We start from the raw sequence: 19,264 nt of genomic DNA on the forward strand, positions 1-19,264 counted from the left end.
AAGTCATCCTGTGGCCCAAAGGATGGGGGGATGCACCACCACACTTCCCCTCCCTCTTTGAAACTGCATTGAAACTATTATTTTGCCAAAACACTTCAAATAAAAATCAATAGTTTCTCATGCACATATGCTTTCAGTCTCATGATCTTGGTGGTACAAAATCCTCATCTCTTACTAGAAGGAAAATATTCTGATTTATGCCATTATATGGACACTACATGAAAAGAAGTTTATGTACTTTTACAAAGTTACTAATTCTTTATCTTAAATTGAAATCCCTATGGTAACATTCCTTGTTGTCCCTTTATGGGTTGGAAGATCTTCATGCAGAGCTTCTATTTGCCCTTCCTTCCCATTGTGATGATTATCTCTGGGAAAGAGACTTGATTATTAACAGGTCTGCTGAATGCTTTATTCTTTTAAGAACAGAGTTACTCTCTTTTCCAGGTGCACTCTCATTTTAAAGGTACTTAATTTAACACTTTACCTCTTTGCAAAGAGATTCCAGAATATTCTGTGTTGGAAGGGACATACAAGGATCATTGAGTCCAACTCTTAAGTGAATAGTCTAAGCAGAGATTTGAAACACAACCTTGGTGTTATTAGCAACATGCTCTAACCAACTGAGCTAATGGATTCGCTCCTGTGGATTGCTAGCAAATATAGGAGGTGTCAGTGACAGACAAACTGATAACAAACATAAAATGCCCTGGATGCCACTTTGTTTCTTTAGTTGAACACCCAAGGCTAATTCACAATAGCACACCTGTTCCTTTGCTTTCCACGTGTAAAATGGAACTGTAACTCTCTTCATACAGCTGATATAAATATTAATGGGTTTGCTAAGAACTAAGTCACAACTTTATAAATACAGTAGATCGGCCTTTGATTCTATATTCAGGGGAAGTACTGGATAGTATTTAGTAAAAAAAGCATGGAAGTCTGTGCAATAAATGGTGAAGATGAAAAGCACTATTGAACAGTTACCATTCGGTAAGAACAATCCAACTGATGCACTGAGGAGGGAACCCATAGGAAACATTTGATCTTGTAATTAAAGACTATCATAAAGGCATATGCAAAGGGGACCTGAATAAAGATTGCACTGGAATCCTTAATTCTGGCATTTCCAAACTTCAGAGTTTTAGATTTTGCAAACCTGTTTTTTTTTAATGCCATTTTCGGGAGATACATAATATATACTATACTTCCAATCCTCTATACTAGACTATGCTGCACACACAGCTTCTGAGTGGAGAAATTTTATTGTCAAGGGCATCAGTGAATGGTAAAATATCTTTGAAATCACAGAGAAGAGTGACATACCCTAAGCAGACATACTGAACATTGTCAGAATAACAATAAGATACCAGAGGGCCATGGCCCATTCTGTAAGTATAGCTGTTAAAAGGAAAGCTTCCTTCTGGTGAAAAACCCCATTACTTAACAAATTTTAGGAGTAGGCACTGGAAAATGTAAGAACAAGAATGACCTTGTTTTGGCAGAGAAGGAGAAAAGGCCTCATAGGATCTGTAAGGTCTATTTCTAGCTCACATCTTAGAACTGTTTGAATCCTCTTCTGCCCTAAGGTAGCTCACTGTTGTATACATTGCTGTTCTCTCTAGTATGTGGTTGAACTTTACCTTAAGTAAATGTGGAAAGACTTATAACTAAGGGCTCTGATTCCTAGCCAGGGAAAACTTTGCTTAGGAGTACTGACAAGGTTCCTCTCAGAGGTTCTCTGAAGGTGATAGTTATTTGGTATTGCAGCTCTCGCGTCACAGCCTGAAGGTAACCTGTAGCTGGTTCAGCTTTACCCAAAAGTTCAGGTCACCTGCAGAGCTGTCCTAAAAGGCTTCTGGTATGTAAAACCTGGAAGTGAATTCGCAATGTGATTAGTCAAGTCTGTATTATTACTGAAACATGACACAAAGCATAATTTAGGATTGTGTCCTATTGGTTTTACTGCTATGCTTTTCCATGTCTGGAAGTCAGGCCTCATCTCAAAATCTCAGAGTCAGGCTGATGAAGCTATATGCAGATAAAGCCATACAACTCCATATATTTAGGACTTACCTAATAAAGATGCAGCCCAATCCACATCGTGTCCACTTCTCCAGGGGCATTCACCTGCAGTAAAGTCATAGAATTGCACATCACCATCCAAACATGCTAGAGAGAGCCCTGACTTGCAGTAAGCCTATGTTGTTTCACAGCTGAAATCACACTATTTATATAAAGAAAGGCAAATTAGCTTCAGTGTAGTACTGTACTGATTACTAATAGTACATCAGAGCTAGTACCTTGGCTTGGGATTGTGTTGCATGATGTGGGCAAACACCAGTATATTTAGCAGGAGGTTGTCTTCAGAGTGACTCCTTGCTTCATGCAAGCACTTCAAAAAATAGTTTCCTGCAGGCAGATGCATCTCCCATCACAAAAAGTCACTTAGCCAGATGAAAATATGCATTTAAGTAGTTTTGATTAATTAAAAAAAAATTGTTCATAGTGCATAAGTCTCTCAGCTGTTACTATTAAATTGCTGTTCAGGTTCTACAAACCTATATATTATGATCTGCAAAATTTAAGTACTCATCACATTCTTCCCATGCTGGACATTTAGAACACTATGATAAATATCTACAAGGTACAACAGGCAGAGCACATTGCAAAGCTGATCATTATGTAAATGAATAAATTTTTAGTTTGGCAAATCGACAGAACTATGGCTGTTCAACTCTCCATCTGAATGATACTACCTATTGCTTCAGACTTCTACATTTAGAAATGAAAAGAAGTACCCTAAACATTACAAATTCACAGGTATTTTAAAAACTTCCCCATTTCTGTTTCGAACAGAGCATACTTTGTGACTTTGTCAGTTTACTTTCCTTAAAGACAACTAAAATGGCAAGAAATCTTGTCTTATCTTTCTAGTAAACACAGTTTCAGACATAGAGAGAGTTTTATAGTGTAAATAACAGCCAGGTTAAATTGCCACCATAAAAACTTTCTACTCATGATCAGTGATTTCTACTTTTCTTAGATTTTATTTGCATTCTGACATTGCAAAAGCAGAATGTATTTTTTTTTTGTTCTTGTTGGTCATGAATATATAAAGAACCCAGCCCAGTAACTAAATCAAGATAGAAGAGATCAGTATTCTCTTTTCCCTGGAATGTATCAACCATCATTAGGAATGCAGACAGTAAAAAGGCAATTTGGGACTCTGAGAGGAGGTTGCAAAAATAATTTACAGTTGTGTTCACTGTTGGCATAATGCTAAATCACATTAAGACTCTTCATTTTTTGAGGCTGCATTCAGTATGGTATTAAAAACAAGTCTTTCCATTGGTATTTTTATTGTTGTTTGCAAATAAGATATTTTCTTCTAGATGTCTAATGTGCCAATAGAGACATCTCTGCACAGATACCAATTAGTTACTTACATTGTAACGATAGATATTATAAAGCAGATACAGTGTGGAATGAAAACATAACTTATTAAGGCATTTGTCAGGCAAAGTTGCTTCTTCTTTCTTTTCATTTATATGCTGGAGCTGTTCTATCAATGCTTATTTAGTAAATATACTGTCAATTTTAATTACTGAAAATCTAGGACAAGCACACTGAAGTCTTACATATTTTACACATTTTTTTCTTTCTGAAACATATTTCAACTGAGTGCTATCTCAAAATGCTTTATAAGCTATGAGTTAATCAGGAGAGCCCAGTGCAGCAGCTAATACTATTGCTCCTTTCTATGAACAGCCTGTACTTAGATAAATAATTTTTCCAGCATCTCAGACTGAATCAGTGGATGAACCAGAAAACCCTCTCAGATTTTCATAATCACTTGATTTACTGTGTATCAAGTAAAGATACCTTCTCTTCCCTTCAACTATGATCTGATGCAGAAGTACTTGTTGGGATGTAACTTCAAAATGTGATTACCTTTGATTTATGTTGTGATTCTCCTCTATTTAAACAAATACTTTCTCTTTTTTGCTGGATTCCCTAGTTTCTCCTTCCATAAGCCAGATACTGCTGCCAATGATATTTTTGTCAGTGCTGCTGCACTGCTATGCAAACACTCTCCTATCCCCTGAAAAGCAAAGGTCTGTCTGAACCCTTGTCTTGTGCTGCTTTTATATTGTGAAATATGTATGATAACCTTCTTTTCTATACTAATTATTTTCAAGGTATCTCTGTAACTTTGGGCTCTAGACAAGAATAAATCCAATTAGAACAGGCATGAGCCATTTCACCAAGATGTCGAGCTTATCTTTTCATAATTCAGAGTAGTTTGGGTCAGTAAATAATTCTCCCCTCTGAAAATGTTAAAATAATTTCTTGCTTAGTAAATTTTAATATTCTTCTTCCTTGTGCCTTTGAAAGGCTAATACCCTTAAAAAGAGAAAAAAGCTTTAGCAAAAGAGAAGTGTTTCAATCCAAATTCCAAAGCATCTCTAATTCACTGAATTTTCAGATGCTTCTCTGAAGTACCCCTCAGATGCTGTCCAGAGCACAGGCTGCCCTCACAGTTCTGACACTCCCATTTCTTTTCTCCAGTGTAAAAGCCTGAAGATTAATTCCACATTACCCATGCACTGTTGTTACATGCTTTTGTCCTTCCAAATAAGGCTTTTATGCTGTGGTAACGATGGTAAGAACTTATTTCCTCTGAACCACAAATCAAAAAAAGAGGCTAAGATGGCTTGTGGCACTCTGTCAAATACTGTAAATTGTCCTCACAGCACCATATTTCAAAACTGATGGCAGTGTAAACTTAAGGGTGGGTATGGTTGGAAGGTAACACCTACGGTGAGATTGTGGGGTATGAAATCTGCTCTCTGTCAAGGAGGTCAGAACAAATTGGCTCCCTTCAGGAGATAGAATATTTTTTCTGTCAGGTCTTCCTAACCAGGCTAGATTCCAAATCCCATGTGTGTTGCTTCCGTCTCATGTATTACTGACTGATGAAATGTGAGAATGGAAGAAACATGAAAGAAGAAACATTTGTTCTTCTGTGTTTGTATTGTCTTTACAAGGAAAGTATAAGGAAGTTTTTGTCTCTGTTAAATCTTGTTGATGACTCTGACATCAAACCTGTGTCATTCTTTATGTGAACTGTTCCCACAGCTCTGGCAAAAAAAATGCAGTAGTTCTACAAGACAGAGAGAATATAACTATTAAGAAACTCCTAAATTTAAAAATTATATAAAAATATTTTCTATTTAATCATGAAGCTATGAAAACCTATATAATGATTTAATTTATTGTATACATATTAAATACTATTACAAAATGTAGTATGCTTGCTGTCATAGTGTTAATGCATATCAAACCACTAAGCTGGTAGAAGTAAATTGTCAAATTTGAAACATTCACTTTATTGACTTAGTAAGTCAATCAGACTGGTGGTAACCTTTTCCTGTACTATAGAAAATAAGTCATTATTCAATTCAATTACTGATTCCATTTAAGGGGAGAAATTTGGACAGACCTGATAAAAAGATAAAAATTGTGTTTCCTCTTCCAGCCCATTACTAAAATAAAAATGAGAAGATGAACTATTTAGAAAGATAAAGGATCTGGTGATTAGAAACAATATCTCCAATTCATTAATAATAGGTGCTGGTTTTTTCCTTTACTAAGAGACCTTTCTCAGTGGTTTGGAAACACTTGCATGAGGTCAGGCCTAGAGGAACTTTGCTTAGATTTAGCACAAAATGAAAAATAACCCCAAGACTTTAATGACATCTCACTTTCCCTTTAAATGCAGCTTGCCATAATTTATGACGACCATTACATAATAAATAAAAATATAGAATAATTTTCTAAAAAAAGAGAAAGAAGTGATGATTAAGAACTTTAATGACTATACATCAAGCTTTCTAAATTATTTAAACTAGTGCCTGTATTGTTACCATGTCCTCTGTGTCAGTAAAATGCCATAAACAAGAAATGCCCTATAGAAAATAGGCAATTATATATACCATAGGAAAACCTGAAATCCACCAATAACAATAGAATTTAAAAAGTTTAAAGTAAGTTATCCACTCACTGATGTGAATAATTATGAAAATCCTATAGTTTCAATCTCTTTGAATTAAATCAGTGTGCTAAGGACTACAACAAAACTGAGAAAAAACTCTTGTTTTACTGATCACCTCAAGGACTCACAATAGTTTATAGCATGTTAGCTTTGTAAGAAGCTTAGCAAGTAAATTTTGGGGAAGCCCTGAGTACTCAAGAGATTATTGGACTGAGGTGATCAACTGATTATAAGAACACAAGGGACAGTAGCACTTCTTTTTACTTCTCTGGCTGTGTACATCCCAAAAGCTAGTTTATGTGAATTCTCCACTGTGTCTTTTCCTCTTTCTCTTCCCACAAAATGCAGAGCTAGTAGCAAATATGCAAAAATTCTTTGACAGCAAACATGACTAAGTTAAACATGTGCAGCAGAGATAGAATATTGTGCATAGGAAGAAATTAAATTTGTCAGTGTGTCCCATTGCCCATCAGTCCCACAATATAATTATTTTCTAAGGTAAGTGCAGAGAATGTTTCAATGAATTAAAGAGAAAGACCAGAATCTGAACCATGTTTCATGAGTGCAGCTTATTCAACAACATCAGGCAATACGGATTAAATTTTGAATATATTCATCTTTACTGAAGATAAGGCTTGTGAAAGATATCCCAGGTGACAGGTCTGAAGATTAATTTCTATCATTTCATTTGGTCTCAAGTCTATCTGTTATAGAGAGGGCATAGGTATTTTCATTTAGCTCGGCAGTACAACTCCAGTGTGTCCTGTAGCACTCTGAATACAGTCAGCATTATTTATATAACCAACCCATGCCTTTATTTAATGATTTGGCAGTCATACTAAACTATTGAACCTTTTAGTGAATAGTGTTAGCTGAATGTCAATACATACATATGATTGCCTTTTGTCTGCACAGAGAAATGGTAATTAGGGTTTCCATTGAGTCTTTCTCAGAGGCAAAGTGGAATTAAAGCCTATTTATAAATATTTTAATATAATAAAACAGCCTTAGAGCATTCAGTTTGAGCAGCACTGTAAATATGCCCTTCATTATGTAAAGGTTAGCTATTTAATAACTAGATGCAAATATCTTTTCAAGAGTACTTGCTTTTGATTCTGCTGTTTGTTTTTTTAGGCAAAATGTTTCTCCCACTGGGGAAAGTGTGCAGACAACCCTACTATCACTTTCATTGTTTATTTGTATGTATAAGACTTATTTATGGTCTTCAGCTGAATCAAAAACTTATACTCCTGGCAGCTTTTTTCATTAAAGCTTCTATTAAAACTTGACTTAGTGTCATGGGAATATTCCCTACTTACAAGTCAAAGTCTAGTGGTAGAACCAGAAATTCAGACACTTTTCAGCCTCAATGAATTATTGCAATTCCACTGCCTGCAGATGAAGCTCTGTCCCATAAATCCAAATTCTAACTCACTCATCCATTTGGTCTGTTTCTAGATAAAGCTGATCATCTAACTCCAAGGCTGATTTGCCACAGCCATAACTGACTTTATTTCGAACTCACATTTTTTGCCTAACAGGTCTGAAAATACCTGCCTTATCCTTGTGTTGCTTTTTTAACTCAGGAATTTCACTAAAGTTAGAATGGCACAGAGACAATAAACAAGAAATCAGAGTTTGAATTAATTTTATCAGATGTAGCTGAGATACCTAGTAAAGCTGTCATGTCAAGCAAGGGAGACAGACCTCAACAAGATAGTATTCCTGCTCACCTTCAAAACCCCAACAGGGTTAAAGCCTTTGTTCTGCAAAGAAATCAAGACCATTCTGACAATTTTACTGCTAGTAATTTATACACCATCTTTTTTTTCTTCTTTTTTTGGGGGAGGGACAGGGGAGGGGGAGGGGAATTGTCTTCCAACTCAAAAGACAGCAATATTATCGGTTTTACGTTTTCTCTCTTTTTTTTAGCATAATTTCATCTTTCATCATCAGCTTGTGGTATCTTAGACTTTTGAAAAATTAAATTCCTGTTTTAGCCTTTATCAATACAATTCCTTTAACTCATCTTCCTGAATTTATACAACACTGACATAAATTTGTATTTTTCTTCTTCTGATGTTTGTTGGATTGGCTGAAATCATACAGGACAATTTATAGATCAATAAGTAATTTGTTTAGAATGCCAGAGATCATTTGTGATCAAATTTTTGTGAGGTGGGTAAAAGGAAAACCAGCACAAAGCTTTGAAAAATAAGCACAGACAATTCAGTTTGCAAAAGTTTTTGAGCAAGAAACACCTCAAGGAATCAGAGAGGAGAAATGAAAATGACAGACCAAAGTGAAGGCAATAGTGAAATGTTCTCGTTATCCAAATTGGATTTCCCAGTGTGTCCATCACTGAAGACAATTACAGCAATAGACTGGCAGCTCAAAAATATTTGGAATGGTTGAACTGCAAGAACACCACAAGGTACCACTTCAACAGTAACTAATGTAGCAGCAAAGCAGTTTTGCTCCTGAATTTCTAGTTAGTGACCATATAGTACCATGCCATTCTAGGTTACAGGGGAAAATCCTAGTTCCTCTGTGGAAAGTGCATAGCTGTTTACCAAGGGAAAGTGAGACTTCATTTGGGAGATATTGCAAATCTAGTATTTGGTAGAGTATCCTTTAGGATAGCTATAGTTTTATCTATCAGTACTGTTAGGATGAGCTTTGTTTTCTTAGCTACTTCTACTTCAAGTAGGCAGCTCTCTAGAAAGTAAGACAAGTTCAACAGCTTTATTAAAAACTTGGAGGTCCCTAAAGGTTTGGAAAATGGACTTTCGCTGACATGTCTTCAGCAGAGAGCACCAAATGTCAAGCACTACTTCACTTGTATCAACAGTTTTGTGCATGTGAGCAAGACTTGGGGTTATATAAACATCTGCAAAAGAACCGAAGTCAACTCTGCTAAATATTGAGATGAACTCTCAAAAAGCAAACACATGAATCCTTGTTTGAGGTAGCTTTCTGTATTCATGACCAAATGTTCATCTTTATTATGAAGGTAATTTTACCAGGGTGTCTAGAATTGGCCAGCCTTTCAAGGAGAAATGAAAAATACTCTTGTGTGGAATAATTTTAAGATTCCACTTATGGCTTACAGACATTTGCCTTCTGTCAGATTTGACCTTGAAAGAAACTCTCCGATGGGTGCGGATGGCCAGGCCCAGAGAGTGCTGCTTCATCCAGCTTGTGGCTGGTCACTAGTGGTGTACCCTGGGTAACAGCAATGGGACCAGTCCTGTTCAAGATCTTTAGTGATGATCTGGATACGGGGATTGAGTGCACCATTAGGAAATTTGCAGATGATAACTAGTTGTGGGGGATTGTAAATTTCCTGGAAAGCAGGAAGGCTCTGAAGAGAGACCTGGACAGGCTGGAGAGGTGGGCTGAATCAAATGGCATGGGATTCAACAAGGCCAAATGACAGGTCTTGCACTTTGACCACAACAACCCCATGCAGCGCTACAGTCTGGGGACTGAGTGGCTGGAGAGCAGCCAGGCAGAAAGGGACCTGAGGGTTCTGACTGACAGAAGCTGAACATGAGCCAGCAGTGTACTCAGGTGGCCAAGAAGGCCAATGTCATCCTAACCTGTATCAGGAATATTGTGACCAGCAGGACCAGGGACGTAATTCTCCCCCAGTACTCAGCGTTGGTGAGGCCACACCTCGAGTATTGTGTTCAGTTCTGTGCCCCTCAGTTTAGGAAGGATATTGAGATGCTGGATTGTGTCCAAAGAAGAGGAACAAGGGTGATGAAGGGACTTGAGCACAAGTCCTAGGAGGAGAGGCTGAGGGAGCTGGGGTTGTTCAGCCTGGGGAAGAGGAGGCTCAGGGGTGACCTGGAAGGGGGCAGTAGCCAGGTGGGACTTGATCTCTTCTCTCAGGCAACCAACAACAGGACAAGAGGGTGGGCTTAAGCTGCATCAGGAGAGGTTTAGGTTAGACTTTAAGAAGAAGTTCTTTACAGAGAGAGTGATCAGACATGGAATGGACTGCCCAGGGAGGTGGTGGAGTCAGGGTCCCGTGACATATTTAAGAAGAGATTGAATGTGGCACTTAGTGCCATGGGCTAGAAGGTTGGACTGGATGATCTCAGAGGTCTTTTCCAACCTAGCTGATTCTGTGATCTGCTTTTTATTAAATCTGAAGGAGGGACACTAATTACTGAACGGACAAGTTGTCTTCTAAGTCTGTTTTGGCCTATTTTGCTTACTTCATAAGAATTGACAACACTGTGAATTTCCAGTAAGCACACTTGGAAGAGATTGCCATTTATCCAAAAGCCAAGCGGGAGAATATTTAAACAGTTCTCATGCACAATTTTAACAGTTCCTAGAAAATCAATGCAATTGTTAAGAGCAAAAATTGTGACCTCAGTTGAAGAACCTGGGATGTTTCAAAGCTATTTCTTTAGTTCCAGTCAGGATAAGGCTTTGGTGTACATCTCTAGGGTGTCCTCACTTGCTGGTACAGAAAAATCAAAGGTGAGCAATTCAGATCTATATAGACCCTGTGAGACTGAAGGCAGATATCAGCTGAGAAGCAACAAGGCCACAGCTGCTGTTGTCTGGTAAAGGAGAAATCACTCCCTAGATGTACTTAGCAACTTCCCAGAACTTTCTCATGAGAACTCCTCAGGTTTCCCACAGGACACTGGAGATGTTCCTGAAAACAGTCAGGATGATTTCATCAAATCACTGGACTTGTGAGATATTGATTATAACCAATTGGTATTTGTAGATTGATGGTATGAGATTCAATTTAGCCGATGAAACATAGCCTTAACCCTATATAAACCAAGTGCAGTGTGTAATAAATGGCATTATTAGATGTGGGTCACTGAAGAGAACTAATGTGTAGCTGTAGCAAAGGCTACTTAGTGATGGGACACCACACCTGAACACCAGGCTAAGTGCAGTGTAAAACTGAAAAACTAAAGCTTGTCTCTACATACTCCACCATCACAATGTACGTAATTGTTAATGCACCATCACAACTAATAAAGCCTGTTCTAAATAATGTTTAATTGTGGTTTTTTGTCTACATAACATGATTTCTGGAACCTTAGCTGAGTACTGAACAGATATTTTTAAGGTAACCTATGATCTCAGACTTTATGACAAAGTAATGGTCCATGTATAGAGCTTTTCAATTTGAAAACCGATGTTTTATTGTGGTCTTTTAATTAATCCAGGGCTTAAATTTCTTTACTTATATTATTATAACTTCTTTCCCTTCACAAGATAAATTTGTAATTTGAAGTTGGAATCTTCATACCATTTAATAAGACCTGTAGGAGACAAAACAATATTGAGAATAATATTCTGTATTGGTAGCATTAAAATACTGTTAGTAATAGTATTTTAAAAACACCCTAGATATTGTACAGACCTGGATCTCTGTATTGTAACTGCTTTCATGCAATAATAAAGACATGAGAAACTTACAAAATATACCAAACAAGCAGGATAGATGAGTGTATTGGATTTGAGGAGGTATGATTAAAACCAAATAGAATCATAGAATATGCTGAGCTGGAAAACTCCCACAAGGATTGTTGAATCCAACCCTTAGCACTGCAGCCATTTCCAAGAGTCATACCATGTGCCTAAGAGTATCATCCAAACACCTGAGCTCTGTCATGCTTTGTGCTGTGACCTGGGGAGCCTATTCCAGTGCCCAGCCACCTTCTGGGTTAAGAACTTCTTTCTAATATCCAACAAAAACCTCCCCTGACACAATTTCAAACCATTCCCTTGGGTTCTCTATACAGTCCTTTGATAACCAACTGAAGCTATAGCACCAGTTTTTCCATGAGTTCCAGAAGACCTGTCAACATAGGAGCTGCAATTTCCTGAGTTGAAGCATAAGACACCAAATTTTCCCATAAGAAGTATTTTACACATTGCAGTAGTATTGTATAGGGAAATAGACTGTGTTATACGGGAACTGTTTACTGTTTCTGAACCTTAGAAAATATCTGGTCTCCCTTTTCACTCAAGGGGAATTTTAATTCCAAAAAGGAAAGTTAAAAGTATATGAGAGTCTTTATTAGTGGCTGACTCAAAAAGTAGAAAAGGTGCAGGTGAAACAGAGTTATTTAGACTAGGGAAGAAGTCCTTAATATGAGTTGTCTAGAGACACACATTTCCTGAAGTAGAAAATAAACAATAATAAAAAAAATTATCCAGGGCCAATCTATCTTGCCTGATTTTGGGGGATAAATAGGGAGAAAAGAGTGCAACCACACTGCAAAACCAGAGAATTTTGGTCACCTCTGAAGAAGATCCCACCTGACTACCTCCTGCTTTTCCTACTTTTCCTAGGTTTACATCAGAGAGCTTATAAAGCTTGTTGTCTGTATCAGCTTGTGAAACCAGAAATGTCCTCCAAGGTATGTATGACCTGTAAATATTGGTCTGTGTTTGTGTCAAAGGAGAAGGGAGAGAGGAAGAGATATATTTATTTTATTTTTATGAAAAAAGATATAACAGCTTATGACAAGGTTTATTATCCCCTGGTAGAAAAAGGAAAAAATGAAATGCCTTGATGCTGTAACAAAAGCTAAATCACTTCAGCTGACGGCCTCCTTTTAGACACACCAAACAGGGACAGTGATTTGTCCATCAGATTTTGAAAGTGCTAGCAAATATAAAGAAATAGAGATGAAAGTGACTGTAGATATTTGACTGATTTCTGTAGACATAATCCACTCCTTCTGATAATTTTCATGTCATTTAGGAGAGCGAAGCTAGGAGCAAAATTTAGCTCCACGGTGCTGAGAAACATAGTGATACTGTTTATGATAATACAATTTGAAAAGTGTCCCTTCATCCATGGAGGTTTTTCCATCAAAGGACAACATCAGTTGTTTTCCTGAGCCAATGTTTAATTTTGATTTATGCATTGTCTATCATTTGTTAATTAGGCAACCTATATTAATACAGTTTCAAATATTGCTCATCTTACTGTATACCACAAGTTCTCAATGCAATTCAAAATCTGGTTCCATATAGTACTGAAGCAATTTACCTGCTTCTGGAAGAAGGTGGAAGTCAGCTAGTAGGCAGAATCACTTGGGCTGATGATTGGCAAGCAGGTTCTCAGCAAGCCTATCTTGTTCTGAAATGCAGTCACTGGAATATATTCAATGTCCATTCTTCACAGATTGGGTGCTAGCTAGCCTAAGAATTCATAAGGCTATATGGTATAGTGTGCTGCTTTAGGCTGGGGTAGAGTTATTTTTTTCACAGTGGCTAGTATGGGGCTGCGTTTTGGATCTGTCCGAACACAAGGTTAATAATACAGAGATGTTTTGGTTATTGCTGAACACTGCTTAGAGAGAGCCAAGGCCTTTTCTGCTTTTGATGCTGCCACACTGACAATGGGGCTTAGGGGATGAAGGAGAAAGGGAGGAGATAGTCTGAGTGATGGCATTTGTCTTCCCAAGTACTGGAATGGGGATCTTGAAGCCAGCAGATGTGGACATAGCATTTCTGAGCAATAAAACATGGAGATTAAGCAAGAGCAATAAAGGACAACTTATCTTTGCAATTAGCTGTCAGGTGCCACAGATTACAGACTGTTAGTGTTTGCATGTGTCTGTGTCACATCTGCAAGGATGTCAAAAGCCTTGAGTCATCCCTCCATGCTTGTGGGAGGTTACCAACCACCCTGTTCCAGCCTTGAATACCTGTATATTGTAACATGAGAATTCAGAAAATGGCTTCGCTTGGTTTGACTGCTGATTGGCTTTGTAGTTTGATACCTGTGGAGCCTGTATACATCATGACACTCAAACAACTGTTCTGTGTGATGGGGCTCTGCTTTCCTGGGGATGGCTGAACACCTACCTGCCCATGGGAAGCAGTAAATGAATTGCTTTATTTGCTTTGCTTAAGTGGATGCCTCTGCTTTCCCTATTAAACTTTCTTTATCTCAACCCACGAGTTCTCTGGCTTTTACTCTTCTGAGACTCTCCTCAATTCTACTGGTGGGGGAATGAGAGTTGTGCAGTGTCTGGTTGCCAGCTGGGGTTGTACCATGACACGTAGACATCTAATCTGTTCCAAAAATAGTGAATATTACATTTTTGTTTTCCCCTAAGATGAAAGTGTATGCTTATTTGAAGAAGTAGACAAATTTCTATCTTGCATTTACAAGTCTAGTCATTTGAGCTTTTATTAGAGCAGATAGCACAGTTTGTTTGCCTATTCACCTTTTATCTTTTTTTTTCCTATTTCATCAAGGTGAGTTAAAACAGTTGCTCAAAACTGCCAAGATAATTTGACTCTTTGAATTCTTCTCTTGCAAGTGTAGATATGTATGGAGATGAATAAACAGATAAGACAATAGAAGAATGTTTTCCTAGACCTTGAAAAGAGGTGTGGATGAGTGTAAGGGCTTGGCCATGGCAAAGAACAAAGAACTTTAGACAAGTTTAATGATACATTAGCTTGCTTAGTTCTAGGAATAACAACTGGGACTAGTTTCTTTGCACAGGATAGCAAACACCCATATTAGAAGTCCATGCTCTCTTCAAAGAGCCAGCCTATTTGTCTTTTGGTATCATCTGTATGATGGGGACAGTAAGTAGTATGTTATAGAACCAATGTTTGAAACTTCTGTGTAGGAGCCTGAATCCTTATGTTAGTCACATTTGAACATGGGCATTTGATCACAAATATTACAATTGCTTTTTTAATTTTGTGTTTGTTTCTGGTTTCATTAAAGGGATTTTTTATTCGAATTATTAGAAATTGAGTGTTAACAAGCCATAGTAGCAGGACAAAGAACCCATTTTATAGAAACAAGACACATCTTTCAGTAATATTAATTACCAGCATCAGGTTCATTGAAATCAATGGGAATTTAGTCATTGACTTCAATACTTCTAAGAGGCCACCAAGGATGTTTTAGATGGAGAAATATTACCTCTTGAAAGGAAATCTGGGGAGATTTTCAGACAAGGGTTATCTTTTGGTTGTAGAAGTCTTGATGCTTTCCATAGTGATGTCTAGTGAGGAGGAAAAGAAGAAACTGCTCAAGCTGGGTGACCTAAAGGATAAGAGCATATAATGAGAATTAGGAGTCCTATGAAAACTCATACTAAAATTCACAGACATAATTTTTTAACATTAAAAAAGTATTAATCAGTTTTCAGAAAAACTTAAAAATCTAAAATGTGCTCTGTATTACTATTTAGTTTGTAATTCCAGTTTCAGATACCCATCTCCTGAATTTAGAACAAATATGTTTTCAGCTGTTTTTAAATGTCTCTACCTTCACAGAGCCATCATGACTGACAGCTATGTAACTCTCAATAGTAAGAAATGAGAGTGATATCTGTATCATCAGTTGGGAAGGCAAAACACTCCTGATTATACCACATTCTACCAATTCAGAGCAGCATGTATTTAAGTTTTGCTGCACAGGAGATTTAATGAAAAAAAAAGATCCTAGCATAAGCTTTCCTTCCTGGAAATTGGTGTTGTGAACCTGCTTTATCAAGAGCCCAAATTGTGACTGATTAGCATTGCTAAGGTGAGCTCTTAAATTAAATGACAATGGGTTTCTGCAAGGGCCCTCAGATGCAGACCTCTACATTTTCCTTCTTCAGCCAAACTTAACACAACGACTATAAATGACTTGGAATGTTAGGCATATAGTTGAACTTATATAGTTATAGATTTAACTACATGCCTGATATAATTAGGCTAAGAAATGCCTTGGGAGTGTCTCCCAAAACAACAAGTGTGATGCTGTCAGATGGTTGTGAGACTCTTCCCTGTGGTTGCATCATGTCCTGGGGCTTCATGTTCTTAATCTTTATTGACTGATCCATTTCAGCTTTTCACTGCTGCAAATTTTGGACTTAGTGCCTTTAGCTTTGCTGCTTATACATAACCATGGAAGGTGGCAATCTCATTAGAACACAGTGTGAATTCTTGTGACACCTGTACTATTTGTGACTATTATTTCCCACGAGTGAGGTGCACAGAAGAATGTCCCTGAAGCAATTGTATTTTTCAAGACCCCAAATAGTACTGAGAGACTTTTGTTTGTCTTCACTGTCTCTTTATGCTTCTGTAAGTTTCCAAAAACTCTGGCATGTATTTCTATCATTGAGGGAAGTCTTGTTTTCAGTTTTCTGTTCAATAAAAGTCAGCAAGTCACAGATGATGCTTTCAGTTACAGAAACAATTTGTTGTTTTTGTCTTCCACGCACTGTATTTTCTTACTTGGAAATGTATTCACTTCCATTCTTAGATCACTTTCCTCCTAGGAATGTGATACTGGGAACTCACTGCCCATAATTTAAAATTAGCCCACATATGTGTTTCATTTTGATGAAATGTATAGAGAATGCCTAAAGAAAACCTTTCAAATATTTGGTTACCTTCTAGATAATTGGCAATATTTAACATGAGATAAAAAACTCTGGTGCAGATGAGTCCCAGAGTTTATAAAATCTGGAGTAAAAAATCATGTAGGGAGCTCAGGGGTTTAGGATTTCAGGGGTTTAGGATTTGCAAGACCCATTCTCAGCCCATACTTTGGCAGCAAATTTTTCTTCCACCATCCGCAATGTGCTGAGAACTTCTCTCTTGACAGCTGTGGCAGAACAACATCTTGCAAACTGCATTTGACACTTCAGAGGTTCAGGATTAAGTGCTCCTCCTTGTATCTCTAGAAGTGGTTAAAAGACTGTCAAAAGGTGTCTTCACCTTCCCCCAGAACATGATCCAGGCAGAGGAGCACACAATAGTCTGTATAGGTCCAGAACTATCAGATACTGTATGGAAAGTGAGTGGAAGAAGGATATTTCTGAGATACTGAAGTACATCAATGGAATAAACCTACTCAAAACCCTTGGGCACTGCTCCTATTACAATTATATGTTGATAATGGAGAAAATCCATATGTAAAGTAAAAATAATTATAACACCAGATACAAGAACCTGACAAGCTCCATTAACATCAGATAGCAGAAAAACATTGGTATTGAGAGATGACAGAATGTTTGACTTATATAATCACTTTGTTCACCTTTTCCCCTACATTCAAAGGGGAGGGTCTGGATATGAAAATTACATATAAAGGCATGAAATTCCTTACCCAACTTTATAAGGTAAGTACATAGTTGTATTTAGAGAAAGAATGTAGACAAATAAACAACAGATGCATAGAGAGATTCTATAGATGGCTAGATAGAAACAAAGGTAAAATTATTATGGAAATGTTTGGACATCTTAAAACAACAAACAGTTCAGTAAGATTTATTTAGTCAGAGTAGACTAAAATTCACTGGTATAATAAAAGAACCATTTGTCTTAGCAAGTATCTTGTTATTGGTGATCAATAGCGTAGCTGAGATGACTGATGGCTTTGTTTTCCTGTGGTGCCTCAGCCAGCCTAAATTATTTATTTGACATTCTGCCTCTTGGCAAATGCTAGAAAACAGTGATAAGAAATTTGCATTCCTCAGATACATACCTCTGAATGAATATAAGATATTCCTCAAGCTTTTGTTGAATGACATATGGCTGTAGTTTGAGGGACAGTTTTGCTGACCGGACATGCTTTTGTCTCCTGGTATGAATAGCAATGTAGATATCAGAACAAAAACCAAGAAGCTAACTTTTTTTCCCCTTTTTTTTTTTTGGTCATAGATTGCAGAGGAGAACAGGATGACATTTCAGAAATGTCCAGAATTTGGATGCCACTGAGTACTCAGGAATCTGCCTCAGTTTGTGTCCTAGTTCAGCTGGAGGGACCAGCTAACCCTGTGTGGTGGTGATCAAACCTGTGTATTCCACCCCCTCTATTCATTCCCCAAGGACAATGGGCCATTAGCAGCAGCTGCCCAGGGAGCCATTATCACTTCACACCCAGCCTGAGGGGGGCGGAGCTGCTAATGGGCCATCAACAGCTCAACAACCCCTGGCTCCCAGAGTCAATCACCCATTGTGTGAGTCCCCGCCCAGGGGGAGGGACTGAGTGCTCCCTGAGGGTACATAAGTGGTGGGTAAGAAGACCTCAGCCCTTCTCGTCGGATCCAGAGCAGCAGCAGGACCTCGACAGCAGGAGATCACCGCTCTCGCCCAGACCACAGCCCTCGCCTGCACCAACAGGTTTTTCTTTTCCTTTTGCTCTGGACTTGGGGGAGCCACAGGGGTCTCAGCACAAGGGCAAACAAACCCCCTTGGGTTTGTGCCCCAGGACACTGGGTTATACTGCTGGGGTATTGTGAGTTGAAAGCAATTTCCCTTGTGTGTCAGTGTTGTTATAATAATATTATTATTAAATTTTAGCTCTGACTTATAATCTCTCTCGTGGTGAGTTCATTTTCCCTTGCTGGTTCACCTTCAAACCAGCACATCTTTTGGCGCCCAACGTGGGGCACGAGAGAGAAGTCAGAACTACAATTTCATTTTGTGTATTTGGGTACAGAAACTCCCTGACTACCATGTTGCTTGATGTATTCATGTGGATCGTGTATCTGGGCCTGTTCATATTTCGACACATGGGGAACCATGTGCCTGTTTTGATGCTCTCTTTAGTACCAGGGAGAAGAATCAAAATTGCTTTATTAATATACTATGTTTATGTTGTCATAACATCAGAAGCAATGAATTTCATTGTGAATGTATATTCAGTCTGGTCTGCCTGTCCTGGTTTGGGTTGTTACCTCTGGGGTCTCATTAAAAATAGCACCCAGACTGTGGGGAAAACAGGCGGAGATGGTTACTTCCACCTTTTCACCTCTGCTACAACAATCATTGAAAATATTGAGCTTCCTTTTGATGTTAGGGACAGCATAATCCTGCTGTTAGTGTTGCTTTGTCTCCTCTGTACTGTATACACCATGTTTAGGGTCAGAACTGGGCTCTCTAAGGAGACTTGCTGGAGGCCTGCCCTGGGAGCGGATGATGTTGAGTGGCACGGGAAGTGGGAAGATATGGGCCAGTATTTGGAGACCTTCTCTCCTCAAATGATCTGGAAATTCACCCCGGAACAACTGCAGGACCCTGCCAAAATGCTAAGCTATGTCAAAGGAAGATGCTCTGGTAGTCCCAGAGATATGCAGCTCACAGCAACCTGCTGGGCCCTGGCCACTGCCTACCGCACACTGCTTGGTGTGGTACAGCATCACCAGGAGGAGGAGAAAAGGAGCAAATCCACAGGCACCA

At 38.3% G+C, this 19,264-nt stretch overlaps 1 long non-coding RNA gene across 1 annotated transcript; it reads left to right on the top strand.

Annotated features, from left to right (window-relative positions):
• Window positions 1-310: 310 nt before the first annotated feature.
• On the top strand, window positions 311-18,334 carry LOC139673685 (uncharacterized). The gene is made up of 3 exons (XR_011698179.1): window positions 311-397; window positions 12,398-12,465; window positions 17,744-18,334. It is a non-coding gene; the product is annotated as an uncharacterized lncRNA (long non-coding RNA).
• Window positions 18,335-19,264: the final 930 nt, after the last annotated feature.

Source organism: Pithys albifrons, chromosome 6 (assembly GCF_047495875.1).
Source record: "Pithys albifrons albifrons isolate INPA30051 chromosome 6, PitAlb_v1, whole genome shotgun sequence".
Classification (NCBI taxonomy): Eukaryota; Metazoa; Chordata; class Aves; order Passeriformes; family Thamnophilidae; genus Pithys; species Pithys albifrons.